The sequence below is a fragment of the Ahaetulla prasina genome, chromosome 2, assembly GCF_028640845.1.
Source record: "Ahaetulla prasina isolate Xishuangbanna chromosome 2, ASM2864084v1, whole genome shotgun sequence".
Classification (NCBI taxonomy): domain Eukaryota; kingdom Metazoa; phylum Chordata; class Lepidosauria; order Squamata; family Colubridae; genus Ahaetulla; species Ahaetulla prasina.
In genome coordinates, this window is record NC_080540.1 from 55,778,225 (window position 1) to 55,792,563 (window position 14,339).

Below are 14,339 nucleotides of genomic sequence, written 5' to 3' on the forward strand. Positions count from 1 at the left end.
GGAGACCCTATACCATTTCAGGCAAGCGGCTGTCTAGTTGTTCCTTAAAAACCTCCAGTGATGAAGCACTTACAACTTCTCAAGGCAAGCTGTTTCCCTGGTGAATTGTCCAAATAAAACATTGAATGGTTGTTTTTGTAAACGGTGGGGCAGGTTTGAGGCGATTATGCTTCTCAATGAAACAACTAAAGGATGGATATGAACGTGTGAAATAATACCAATGTATTATTAATATATCAACCAGAAGAGTCAGTTTGCTGTAGTAGAGAGCACTAAGCCAGAAATTGGGAAATTCGTGAATTCTAGTCCTGTTTTAGGCATGAAAGCCGGCTGGTGATTTTGGGCCGGACATTCTCAGCCCAACTCACCTCACAGGATTGTTGTTGTGGGGAAAATAGGACAGAATGCAATAGAGCTGGAAGGGACCTTGGAGGTCATCTAGTTGAACCCCCTACTCAAGCCGGATACCCTATACCATTTCAGACAGGTGGCTGTCCAGTCTTTTAAAAACATCCAGTGATGAAGCACCCACAACATCTGAAGGCAAGCTGTTCCTCTGGTGAATTGTAATCACTGTTAGGAAATTTCTTGTCTTGGCTTCTGGCTTTGGAGAATAAGTCCCCCACCCCACTTCTTTCTGGCAGCCCCTCAAATACTGGAAAATTGCTATCATGTCAGCCCTAGGAGGATTTTTTTTTTAAAAAAATCTTCCAGTAGAACATAGCTATTGTTTGTTCAAAAATTATTTCGGAAAATAATAGTTTGCATCAAGTTGAGATCAATCCTTGATGATTTTATGGAAACATTCATCCTCCCCCCCCCTTTTTTTTTTTTTTTTGCTGTAATTGCAAAGTATTTTGCCACTGCTTTGGTCCAGGATGTTTTCTGATTTTCTAGCCTATCCTCTAGCTCTGGGATTACTTGGTGGTCTCCCATCCAGGTACTTTCAGCTGCTTAGGTTTTTTCAATATGAGCCAAGGCTGTTAATTATGGTCCACTGGTGACAATATTTCCTCTTGGAAATAATTCCCATTTAAATCAATGGCCCTGCTATAACAAGCTCAGAATTGCAGTATTTATGCCTCAAACTTTTTTTTTTTTGTTTACTGCTGAGTTCTATAAACTTTGTCCTGGGTATAATGATCCAAAAAAAAAGGTTGGGCTTGCTAGGGCTAATATATTTGAGTTACAGAAACAGATCTGTATTTCTCTCTTGCCCTCTTGTAGTCCTCCTGAATTTTGTGGCTCAGAAATGGTATGCTCAATAAAGATCAAAGTATAAATCCCATTCAGACTTTCCAAACCTGGTGCCTTCTAAACCTGCAGGGCAGAACTGGCTCCAAAAGAATCATTCTCTCCTGCTTCTGCACCCCACACCCTTCTCCTGCCATCCATGGGTGGCAAAATATGAGGGAGAGAACTTGGGCGGAGGGGGAGGAATGGCTCCTTTGCTGCCAGTTCTTCAATCCTACGGATATATTGTTTGTGGGTCCCCGGCTGCCAGAAACTGGCACCGTTGTAGATAATACCCATTCCACCACCTCTGCCCTCCCTCCACTTCTGTATGGAGAAGATCTCTCTTCCGCTTCCTTATCAAATCAGAATGTGTTAGAAGTGTGGTCAGCATAATATTCGGCCAGCTGTGACACTGGCTGACAATACCTTGTGGTGCTATGTGGAAGAGCCTAGTGAGTGGCTACAAAGCAAGCTGTTTTTCTTTTTTCTTTCTTTTGGGGATATTTTTTAAAAAAACTTCCCACTCCTATTATTTTCTTCTTGACTCATCGTGGCTTTATTTTGCCTACATATGGCTTGATGCTTAACAAACTACTTTTTGATTAATATATACAGTTGTAGTGATCTCCATCTTTAAGATATTCTGGTGTACTATACCATACCATATCCCAGAATTCCCAGCCATGGAAAATATGGAATGTGTAGTCCCAACAGAATTAAACTAATACAAGGGCAACCAATAGATTTAAACTTAATGTAAACCGCTTTAATCTAGATTGCAGAAAATATGACTTCTGCAACAGAATCATCAGTGCTTGGAATACTTTACCTGACTCTGTGGTCTCTTCCCATAATCCTAATAGCTTTAACCAAAAACTTTCTACTATTGACCTCACCCCATTCCTAAGAGGACCATAAGGGGCGTGCATAAGCGCACAAACGTGCCTACCGTTCCTGTCCTATTGTTTTTCTTTTCTTCTTCCTATATATGTTTATATATGTATATACTATATAATCTTTTTGTATGATGTTGTGACAAAATAAATAAAATAAAATAAAATAAAGTGTGCCACATGGGAAGCCTGGCGTAAATTTGATGAATGTATTTCATCAAAACATGGGGAGGTAAAGATTCTTATCACAGAATTCTGTTTTACCTTTCAGAAAGCTATATCACTTAAGCATCATGCCATCCTTTTAGCACTGTATTATAGAGATTAAGAATAAATAGCAAGCATAATATAAACAGGGAATATTGTACTCATTCACATAGGATCCCTTCAGGATACTCTTTTATTTCTCCTCTCTCAGTTCTGCTACAAAGAGAAGGTTCTATTTTTTTTTTCAGATTGATTCTGTGAACTGCTGTACTAGCTGATAACTCACACTGGATTGTAATTAAAAGTTCACTGTACCCTTAATGGCTGTGTTGAGATGCAGCCTGAATCCGTAAGGAGTAGCTCTCAAAAGCACTGCAATGCTGGTGTTTTCCTGCAGCAGAGCTTCATAGCACTTAGGCTTTGAAAAAGGCTTCAGAACACTAGCCTGGACTTTTTAAAAAAACCCTCTGGTAGACAACTTGCAGGTGTTTCTGGATAATCTGACGTCCTTCTTAGTAACAATATAAGATTGAAATGCTGGGTCACTTGAAAGATTTGCAGAAACACAGCAGCAACCCAATCAGATATACCCTTCAAAAACCCACAAGAAAGTCATTTCCGGTGACAAAGAAAAATCCTGATTATTTCATGGACACCTCCGTGAAGTTTCTTTAGCACACAGCTGTCAAACTCGCCATGTCACGTTGCCATCAAGTGATGTTTCATGATGTTTTTCTCCTTCGCGGAGCTGGGGTGGGTGTGGTCTGTGCGTGACGCATCTGGCCTGCGGGCCACCAGTCTGACATCCCCTCATGAAGTTTAGTAGGGAACATCTCCCAGGATTTTATTTTATTTTTTTACATTTGAGTCTAGCTCACATCCACATAGGAAGAAAGGTTAACCACAGCTCGGTGGAGATACAAACGTATTGACTAAGTGGTCTAGCATGCAGCCACCCAGAGCCTGGCTGGCCTTTCAGATCTTGGAGTCAATTTCTTTGTACAAAGACCCATCTCTTGAGATGATGCTTCCGAAGTATTTGAAGCTGTTTACCTTTGTCAGCTGAGTATGGTCAACAGTGATTTTTGGTTCTATGGGGTTTGTATTTGGCACAGATAGTAAAGTACTTCAGTCTTACAGGGGCTTATAATGAGGCCAAGGATACACCTTGGCAGCATCTGAGAATTTGTTCAGCATCAATTGCAGATCACTTTCTTTGTGCGACAGGAGCCCATAGTCATCAGCAAAGTTTGGAAGAGCAGAGTCCAGCACAATGAGGACACTGGAAGTCCATTGTTTGTTTTATTCTTGTTTGCAAATCTGAGCATTGTGTTAGTGATGTATAGGTTGTGCTTGGCATACTTGCTCAGAAGCAGCGGGTCTTTACTATTTAGTTTTCCTACTCCGTGTCTCACAAGGACTCCATCCCAGGCTGTTGCTGTCTCTTCCCATCCTAGCATTGAAGTCTCCCAAAAGGATGAGTTGTTTGCTGGCAGGGATCGTCCGAATCGTCTGCTCCAGATCCTTGTAGAAATAGAAACTTTCCTTGTTTTCATCTGAACCTACATGTGTGTAGGTTTGTCACTGCAACTGCCAGTAGCTCCTTTATATTATGAGCGACAAGGACTGTCAGAATGTCATTCAGCACCAGCGGACTTCAAGACCTCCGTCAAGTCCAGTGTTTTCAAGATGAATGAAAAAATATCCATCAATTTACTGCTTGTGGGAACCTGTTCTGAAAAAGGAATCCAGTTTAAAGAAGTTATGCAGACTGCAACAAGTTTACTTGAACTGAGAACCCAGGTGCCTCAGGTCTGTTTCATCTGTTGCTTCATTTCTACCACCAGAGGATTTGATGAATTAAGTTTGGGCTGAGATGAATTGTCCCAACAGAAACTTGGAATTTGAAGTAAAACAGCTACTGCACAGGGGAAATCCCGCTTGCTTAGCAGAACAGACCTAAATCCACTGGCGTGGATAATTGCTAAGGCTGGAGATCTCACCTGCTACAGTGGATGACCAGGATGTCTTAATATCTTGTGCTTATGCTGTTTCACTATAACTGCTGGTCCTGCCTTCTTGACTGCTGGACCATTGATCAGTCTTCATTCAGTCTACCCTGTGGGCCAAATCTAAGCACCCTTTGGGCCAGATCCAGCCCCCGGGCCTTGAGTTTGACACCCCTGACTTAGAACAATAGGCGAGAACTGAGCACAAAGTGGGGACCAAAAGTAAAAAAAAATCATCACTAAAAGAACATTTTTTTTTTAATTTACATTTATATCCCGCCCTTCTCCGAAGACTCAGGGCGGCTTACAGTGTATAAGGCAATAGTCTCATTCTATTTGTATATTTTACAAAGTCAACTTATTGCCCCCCCAACAATCTGGGTCCTCATTTTACCTACCTTATAAAGGATGGAAGGCTGAGTCAACCTCGGGCCGGGCTTGAACCTGCAGTAATTGCAGGCTGCTGTGTTCTAATAACAGGCTTCTAACAGCCTGAGCTATTATGGCAAGTCCCTCCACCAGAAGTCTATCCCTCCCTGGACATCTCATATATGCTGATAAAATAAAGTAGCTGCCTACCTGAATGTAATATTTTTAAAAGACACCACTAGCTGCAAAGCAAACCTGTTATTTCTGATAGTCACGAACCATTTAGGAATAATCAATTTAATGTTTTAATGTGCTATTTTTGTTGTTAGTGAAAAAACACCAAAATGCATTCATATCCCTATATGGAAGTTCTATTTAAGAGCAAATTGAAAGTTGTTTACTGTTTTCTGGGATTATAAAAGATTTGTCAGTAGGGATTTCAAGTATCAGAGTCATTTGGATCTGGAATGTGACAAATAAATTGGTATCTTAATTTCTCAAGAAATTAATTTTCCTTTCTGCTTCTTGGTGATGACGAAAGCATCACTAATTTAGAACAAGCAATTTAAAGAATTATTTTTAGCAAACTATAATTTACTGGAACAAATGCCTACTATTCTGAGAACAATATATGTCACAACATGTCTAAGAGAGAAAAAATCCTAAAAATAGACCATCTCTAAAATCCAAACAGAATAAATGTTTATGTGTGTAAGTAAATATTTAAACCTAATGCATAATCCAGTCAACAAGTACCTCAGGAAGGGGGTATGCTTCACAAAAACATTTATTACATTTATCTTATTAATTAAATGTCTCTTGTCCTGGACTTGAATGTCAGCCCTCCACATTTGGAAACCAAAGAAATACAATCTAATACCTTTATTATAAATAATAATCATTAGTCAAATAATAATCATGACAGAAATTTACAAAGATGGAATGCGCTTTCCCTCTCCCTTCCTTTATCTTTGTGAGAACTCACATTTTCAAAGTTCTTTTCTCTTATCTATTTCTTTTATCTGACCATTGTCATGATTGTGGCTATTCTTCCTTGAAGTTATTCCTTCTGCCAATTATATTGGGCCAGCCTTGATTCTAAACTAGCTGAAACAAATCTAATCCAGATGAGACACTTCGGCAAACACTGAATTGCAGATTCTGTATCTTCCCAGTAGGTAATCCCCTGCCAGTGTGAACTGCATTTTGCTTCTGGAAAAGCAATTTCTAATCTTTTTCTTTCCTTAACATATGCACATATATATGTACATGTGTGTTCATATATTCAAAGTTAAATATATACAGTTCACATATACGTTTATACAACACATCAAAGAAAAATTATCTTTGCCCACCCTGTTCCGTTCTAAGGTTTATAACTCCAATTTTCTCAGCAGAGCTGAAACAGCACAGTTGTAAACTATGATCTTTGCTTAGCATAGAAAAGGTTGCCAGTTCAACATCTGGTAATTTTAAAAGAATGGGATTTTTATTTTCCTGAATATCTCATTTTCCTCCAGGCCTTACTTGTTTCAAAAAGTCATTTTGCTCATTTGCAGAATGATTTTGATGGACATTACAACAATTTTGGAAGGAGTTGAAGAGGGCCAAACAAGAGTCCCATACAGAGTGAACAAATTAAAAAATAAATAAAAATGATGAATATTTTAGTGATGTATTGAAAAGTGCAGTTGAAATGACTGCTATAAGTGTTGGCGTCCAAGAATACATTAATGAAAATTAATTCATAAACGCAGTGAGCATATAGAGAAATGGCAATGCTGCAAATGTAGCTGGTGTAGCTGGAGAAACGTTAAACTTTAGAAATGGTTTGTTTAGAGCAGGGGTGTCAAACTTAAGGCCTGGGGGCCGGATCCGGCCCGTGGGGTGCTTAGATCTGGCCTGCGGGCCTGCCCTAGTAATAACAAAGGTGTATCTGCCAGCGAAAAGGTTGCTCAGGAGGGCTGTTTTGGGTCGCAACAGCCTCCTGCAACCCTCTGCCAGTGAAAACAGGGCTTGGGGAGGCCGCATGTGGCCAAAAACAGAGCCTCAGTGAGTGACATCGAGCTGGCCATGCCCACCCTGACCAGCCCCCCAAGATCAAACAGAACCCTGATGCAATGAAATCGAGTTTGACACCCCTGGTTTAGAGCTGGCTATGTGATTTGTTTAAAAGTGTGAAGACTTGTATCTGCCTTTTGAAGAATGCTGTTACAATATTCTATGTGGAGAGAAGGCTCATCAAAAACTACAGATTAGTGTTCTTTGTTGGCATATCTCTGATAAAATGGCTATGAAACGTGACACTGAGCAAAATGAAGTGCAGGTCGCCAAATGCCAGGCAGGGCTTAAACAGACCAGGTTTTTGCCCTTCATCAAATTCCCGAGAAATGTGCAAATGTAAGATAATTGATTTAATGTTATTGACCAAAAGAAAATGTATTGATTTAGAGAAGCATATAATAAAGGCTTGAATTATGGAATGTTTTGCATGAATATAGAGTTAGTGGTTGGTTGCAACAAATTTAGATAGCTTGTATACTGTAAGGGAGAGAGGAATAGTTTTGAAAATGAACATGTTAAAGACTAGTATAGGTAGTTAGATATCATTTTATAATACTGCAAAGGAAAAACAAAGATAACATATATTTTACCACATTGAACAGATTCCTTTACATTTGATACTTATTTTTATATTATATTATTTTATTTTAAATATCTGTACTTGCTATTCTTCATGTCCAAAATTCATTTCAAACTACACAGAATAAAAGAAGATTACAGCCATTCTCCATTCTGAAAACAAGAAATAAACTGATTAAATAGAGAAGGTGCACCATAAATAAAAAAGCTAATGTGGGGGAAAAAATGCCCTGTCTTATTTCTCTGCCAATTATAACCTCTGGCTAGCTTGTGAGTAGAATCTCTAAAAACAATTTTAGACCCTGATTAGTTTACCATGAGGGGATGTGATTCTGGAGTGGTCATGCTTTTTGGATGAAGAACCTCATTTGGAGTTTTGAATATCCTCCCCCTGTTTTATAGTTTTGGTGTGAAGCTAAGCCTTTCAGGGTTTCCTGCAATCATTTAGGTTTCATTTTAGGATCCATATGAATTTCAGAGGCGTTTTGGTAGAGAAAAAAATTATCCAGAAGACTGGAACTTTGCTTTTTAATACTGTTAATTAAAAGATCCCCCTCTCCCACTAAATTAAACATCTGGTGTAGCATAAAATTTTGTAGACCACAAGGGAAAGTCATATTGGCACATAGATGCCTGTGAACGCTAGTAGAAACCCATGTTTTGGGCTTTAAAAACCAAAACCAGCACTTCTGTTACAATCAAGAAACATTTTGTTCGTGACATGAAGATGCAATTATAAAGTAGTACCAAGGGGGAAAAAACAGCGAGAAAGAAAAATTGAATTAGTAAGCAGTTCATACAGTTGATGGCCCATAAATATATTTTTATTATCTTTCCTTGATTATAGAGAAGCCAAATTTATTACTTTCCATTTAGCTTGATGAGGAGAGTTTGGCAAAACCCCATTTTGACTAAATCATAAAATATTCTCTTTCAGATGAAGCTTATAGATGAATAAATGGTTGACTTACTTCATAACAAATAAGATTATTGGTTTCGGGGGTGGGGGGTGGCAGGATGCAAGGAAGGGAGAAAGAAATTCTAGCTTAACAAAGGCATCAAGTTCATGAATGAGGAGAAAAGAAAGTTTCAAGTCTCTTTTAATCATCCCCACTTACTTTCTGATTCTGGGAAGAAAGCCACCCCACTGTTTTTTGGTAAATTGAACATGAGTGAGGGTTACTCGTTCTTTAATCTTGGGTTGGGGAAGTAATTGAGACAAATCTCATTTTCTCGAAAACCAATATCCCTTCTTTCTTCTGCTCCTCACTTCTCCACCTAAAATAAAGGAAGATTGAAAAGAAAGAGCCTTCTGGCAACCATACCTTTTGGAGAGAGAAGACAATTTGTCTTAGTGCCATTTTCCTAAATCATCTTTTTCAATATCATCATCTCCACAACAGACATTGCAGACCAACCTTCGTCTGAATTACTAGCATCGAAGTCTTGCATTCTTTTTTGTAGACTTCTTGTATCTGACCTTTAATGTAAACACAAACATCACTTTTTGCTACCATGTAATGCAGAATCAAAGGTAGAATTATTTAAACCCCAGTGATTTCATTCTATAGAGAGTGCCAATTTTGTAGAACATTATGGTGTACTTACTTAAAACTAGTATCATGAGACATTGAGAAAATATGGACACTGTATTTTTCATTCCCTAGTGAAATTCCCCAAAATTTCATCTGGGAGCATTTGGAATAGTTTGCAAATCATGTACATGTTGTGTGTGCTATGAATAGCAATCGCAATAGCACTTAGACTTATATACCACTTTACAGTGCTTTACAGTCCTCTCTAAGCAGTTTACAGAGTCAGCATATTGGCCCCAACAATTTGTATCCTCATTTTACCCCCCTCGGAAGGATGGAAGGCTGAGTCAACCTTGGGCCTAGTGAGATTTGAACTGCCAAATTGCAGGCAGCCGGCAGTTAGCAGCAGTAGTCTGCAGTACTGCACTCTAACCACTGCACCACTGTGGCTCATCAAGCTGTCATTTATTGAACTTTGTGGAAGGGTGGTGGCTCAGTGGCTTAATGACACTGAAGATGGTTTTTGCTTCCCCAGTTTGAATAGAATAGAATAGAATAGAATAGAATAGAATTTTTTTATTGGCCAAGTGTGATTGGACACACAAGGAATTTGTCTTGGTGCATAGGCTCTCAGTGTACATAAAAGAAAAGATACGTTCATCAAGGTACAACATTTACAACACAATTGATGATCAATATATCAATATCAATAAGGGCCGGTGAATGGCGCAGGCTGGTAAGGCCTGTTATTAAGAACAGCCTGTTATTAAGAACACAAAGCCTGCAATTACTGCAGGTTCGAGCCCGGCCCAAGGTTGACTCAGCCTTCCATCCTTTATAAGGTAATACTAGCACTGTGTGGCAGGGTGAGTTCCTGTCACCTGCATCAGCTTCTGACTACCTAGCAGTTCAAAAGCATGTTCTGTGCAAGTAGATAAATAGGTACCATTTGATGGAGAGATGAGCCAGCGCTTCATGAGATGGTCAGAACCCAACCAATGCTGAAATTTCTCACTTGTGATGCCATTTTGTGATGTGGCTTCAGTGGAAGGAGAGGGCCCTGGATGACATGGCAAGAAACCGCTTGTATTTTTTCTTTTGGTACAGTGCAGGGGTGAAATCTAAAAATTTTCCCTACCAGTTCTGTGGGCGTGGCTTGGTGGTCAGGTGGGCATGGCCAGTGACAATAAATAATAAAAATAATAAAGTACACAAAACAATATGAGGTACCAAAAACCAACTTTCACACTTTACACACACACAACACAATACAACTGACTCACAATGTAAAAGCAGCTGCATTTCACCCAAAATGGCCCCTGCAACAAGCCACACAGCCTCACAAAGCCACAAAAAGCTCAAAAACCAACTTTCACACTTTATACACACACAACACAATACAACTGACTCTCTCTCACACACAAAATGCCACATACAGCTTTGTGAGATTTTGTGTGTTTGTGTAGTTAGAGTGAAACACTACAAAAACGCACCAAATCTCAGAAAGCTGCACAAATATTTAATTTTATTATTTTATTTTATTTATATTTTAGATAAAAGCAGCTAAATTTAAAACTTTCTTAACTTTAAATTGCTGTCTAAAAAAATAAAATAAAACTCCTTAAAAAAACCCAATTAAGTATTTTTTTAAAGCTTCCCCTCCCCCCCAGTTACTTACCCAATTGGAGGCAGATAGACTGAGTTGCTCACTGATGAGATGGATTGCAGGCAGGCAGATGCAGTTGCTAGCTGATGCAATTGATTGCAGCAGCCGAAGCAAGGCTTTGCGAGCCCAAAAGAAGCAGCCAGTAGGCAAGTGGGAACTGGGCGATTGGGTGGGCAAAGGTGGGGGGGGAAGGGATTTTGTTATTGGTTCTCCGAACTACCTGCCCCCATTGCTACCGGATCGCCTGATCTGGTCCGAACCTGGAGCATTTCACCCCTGGTACAGCGCTAACTCACACTACTGTGGCACAACTTGGAAAGCATGCAAGTGTAAACCAAACAGGGCTAGCAAAACAAACAGCCTAATTACCACTCTGCATTAGCATTGCAATCTCCTGGCTAGTGCAATATGTGCTAAATAAATAAGTGAGCTTTGTTACAAAATAAAGCTATTTCACAGCACAAAACATAATTGTTTTGAGCAGATTTTATTTAAAAAAAGGTTATCCAACAGAAAATTGAGAATTCATTTCTCCACTTTTAAAAACCCTGTATAGTTTATGTCTGCATTGTTATGACTAATGTATGAAATCAATATCTGCCTTGTTCTTTTCCTGCTGCTGTGTGTTTCTAAGAGAAAGTTTTAGCTTGATTCTAACATCAATCTGGTATTCATGTGGGCTCCGTGAAAGTTTTTCATAATCCTTTCGTAGCATTATTTCCAACTCACTCTGGGTCTGGAATTCACATATCCCAATCAGGGGTAGGTTCCCAATTTTTTTACTACCGGTTCTGTGGGTGTGGCTTATTTGGTGGTCATGGCTTGGTGGTCATGTGACTGAGTAGGCGTGGCCAACTTGAAGTCACTCAGGGCAAGGTGAGGTGACACTTTGCTGTGAGTGACATCAAGTTGGCCACGCCCACTCAGTCACATGACCGATGCTGCAGAAACAGGGCGATTTTTCCCGGGGACAGCCAGAGCTTCGCCGCCTCCTCTTTTCCTCAGAGGAGCTGCCTCCAAGTCCTTGCGAAGGGACACACATACACACACACAACACAACACAACATAACAGACTCATTCACAATGTAAAAGCAACTGCACTTCACCCAAAATGACCCCTGCAACAAGAAGAACCTCACACAGCCACAAAAAGCTTGAAAACCAACTTTCACACTTTACACACACACACAGCACAACACAATTGACTCTCTCTCTCACACACACACACACAAAATGCCACATACAGCTTTGTGAAATTTTGTGTGTTTGTGTAGTTAGAGTGAAACACTACAGAAACACACCAAATCTCAGAAAGCTGCACAAATATTTTATTTTATTATTTTTATTTCTTTTTTATTTATTCATATTTTTATACCGCCCTTCTCCGAAGACTCAGGGCGGTGTACAGCCAATAAAATGACAGAAATCCTAAACAAATTAAAATACTATAACAAATTTAAAAATCTGATTCAACCGCTGTATACTTAAAATATTAGCTAAAATTTTATCAAAAACTAAAACCCTATTAAAACCCACTAAAACCCCCCATGCTAAAATCAATCAGGCCAGCCCCGCTTGGTGAAAAAAGAAAGTCTTGAGCTCGCGTTTAAAGGTCCGGAGATCAGGGAGGAGACGGAGTCCCACTGACAGCTCATTCCATAGAGCCGGGGCCCCGACAGAGAACGCTCTTCCCCTGGGGGCCGCCAGCCGACATTGCCTAGCCAACGGCACCCTAAGAAGGCCCTCCCTGTGAGCGCGCACTGGACGTACCGGACAATGGGAGGTAACTGTCGGCAGCAGGTGGTCCCGTAAATATCCTGGTCCAATGCCATGGAGCGCTTTAAAGGTGATAACCAAACTGGAAGACCACCGGCAACCAATGCAGCCTGCGCAGGAGAGGTGTTACATGGGAGCTATGGGGGGCTCCCTCAATTCCCCACACGGCCGCATTTTGTATCAGATGGAGCCTCCGGATGCTCCTCAAGGGGAGCCCCATGTAAAGAGCATTGCAGTAATCCAGACGGGAAGTGACGAGGGCATGAGTGACCGTGCATAATGAGTCCCGGTCCAGGAAAGGGCGCAATTGGTGAATCAGGCGAACCTGATGAAAAGCTCCCCTGGCGACGGCTGTCAAATGGTCTTCTAAAGACAGCCGTGCATCCAGGAGAACGCCTAAATTGCGCACCGATTCCCTGGGGGCTAACGATTCGCCCCCCACAGTCAGCAATGGGGTAAGCTGACTGTGCCGGGACGCCAGCATCCACAGCCGCTCCGTCTTGGATGGGTTGAGTCGGAGCCTGTTCATCCCCATCCAGACCCGAACAGCCTCAAGACACCGAGTCATCACATTGACGGCTTCGTTGGAGTGGTTCGGTGATTTTATTTTATTTTATTTATATTTTTTAGATCAGGGGCCTCCAACCTTAGTAACCTTAAGGTTTGTGGACTTCAACTCCCAGAGTTCCTCAGCCAGCAAAGCAGGAAGATTCAGTTGCTAGCTGATGCAACTGATTGCACTAGCCGAAGGAAAGCGTGCCCGAAAGGAGCAGTAGTTAGGTAAGTAGGGAGGGGGCGATTGGGTGGGCTAGAGGAAAAAAATATTTTAAAAGGCTCCTCTGAGGATCCCAGCTTAAGTTGCCTAATGGCAGCCCAGAAGCTCTTAACTCAGCTGGGATTGCCAGAGGAGCCTTTTAAAACCTTTTGTCTTTACAAGTCGGCCGAAGAGGTTGTTAAAAAAAAAAACCTTTTAAAGGGCTCTGATGATCCCTGCCGCATGATCATCAAAGGCTTTTTTTTTTTACTTTTAAAAGCCTTTTTTTGGCTGAAGAAAAGATACTTTTAAAAGTAAAAAACCCCAAGCCTCTGATGATGGTGCTGCTCAGCTGGGCAGGGGGCGGGGCCAGGGATTTTTGCTGCTGGTTCTCCGAACCACCAGCCGCCGTCGCTACCGGATCGGGAGCATTTCACCCCTGGCTGCTTACCTTCCATGGCAGCTGGTCCAGAGTCGGGAAGGCAAGCTGACCCAAGTTTTCGGAGGCCCCCAGCCAGCCACCGCTGCTGGAAAGCGGCTGCCAGGAAGCCTCCGAAAAGGCTTTTATGCCAGCCGCTTGCTCCTCAGGCTGCCAAAAAGTACCGGTGGCTTCCCATATTCTTTGCACATGTGCATCCCATTGGACTTGCAAGGCAATGGGATGCACATGCGCAAAGAACATAGCAGTGACGAACATGGTGGCCAGGGAACCAGTTCGGGGGCGTGGCCAGCCAGCCATTACTACTGGTTCTCCGAACGCCAGCAGATTTTTACTACCGGCTCTCCTGAACTGGAGCAAACCGGGAGCAACCCACCACTGATCCCAATCATAGTTCTCTTTCTGTCAGCGTTCCAGAAAACCCCTCAACTCCAAGTAAAAACTCCAAAGCAAGCATCTTTAAAAATTCTATTTACTAGGATAGGTAAATTGGCACATCTGGGAAAACCCAAATCTGAGAGGTCTGGGTTTTCCCTCAGTAAATCAAAAACCTCAAGACCATCCCCTGAATTTGCAGTCGATCACATGATCCTATCGCCAACCGTCCCATCTCGAGACAGTACTCCCACCACTCCTTCTCTAGATGCAGGATCGGCCTGACCTTGACTGACAGGAAGAATTGTATTATGTCTAAAGACAACCCCTCTACTAAATCCCTCCTCCTACTTTTCCACACATGAGAAAGTGGCAGCACGGAAGCTTCTGGCCTAATATGGCTTCCAAATCTGACACTTTCCTTGAAATAACTATCT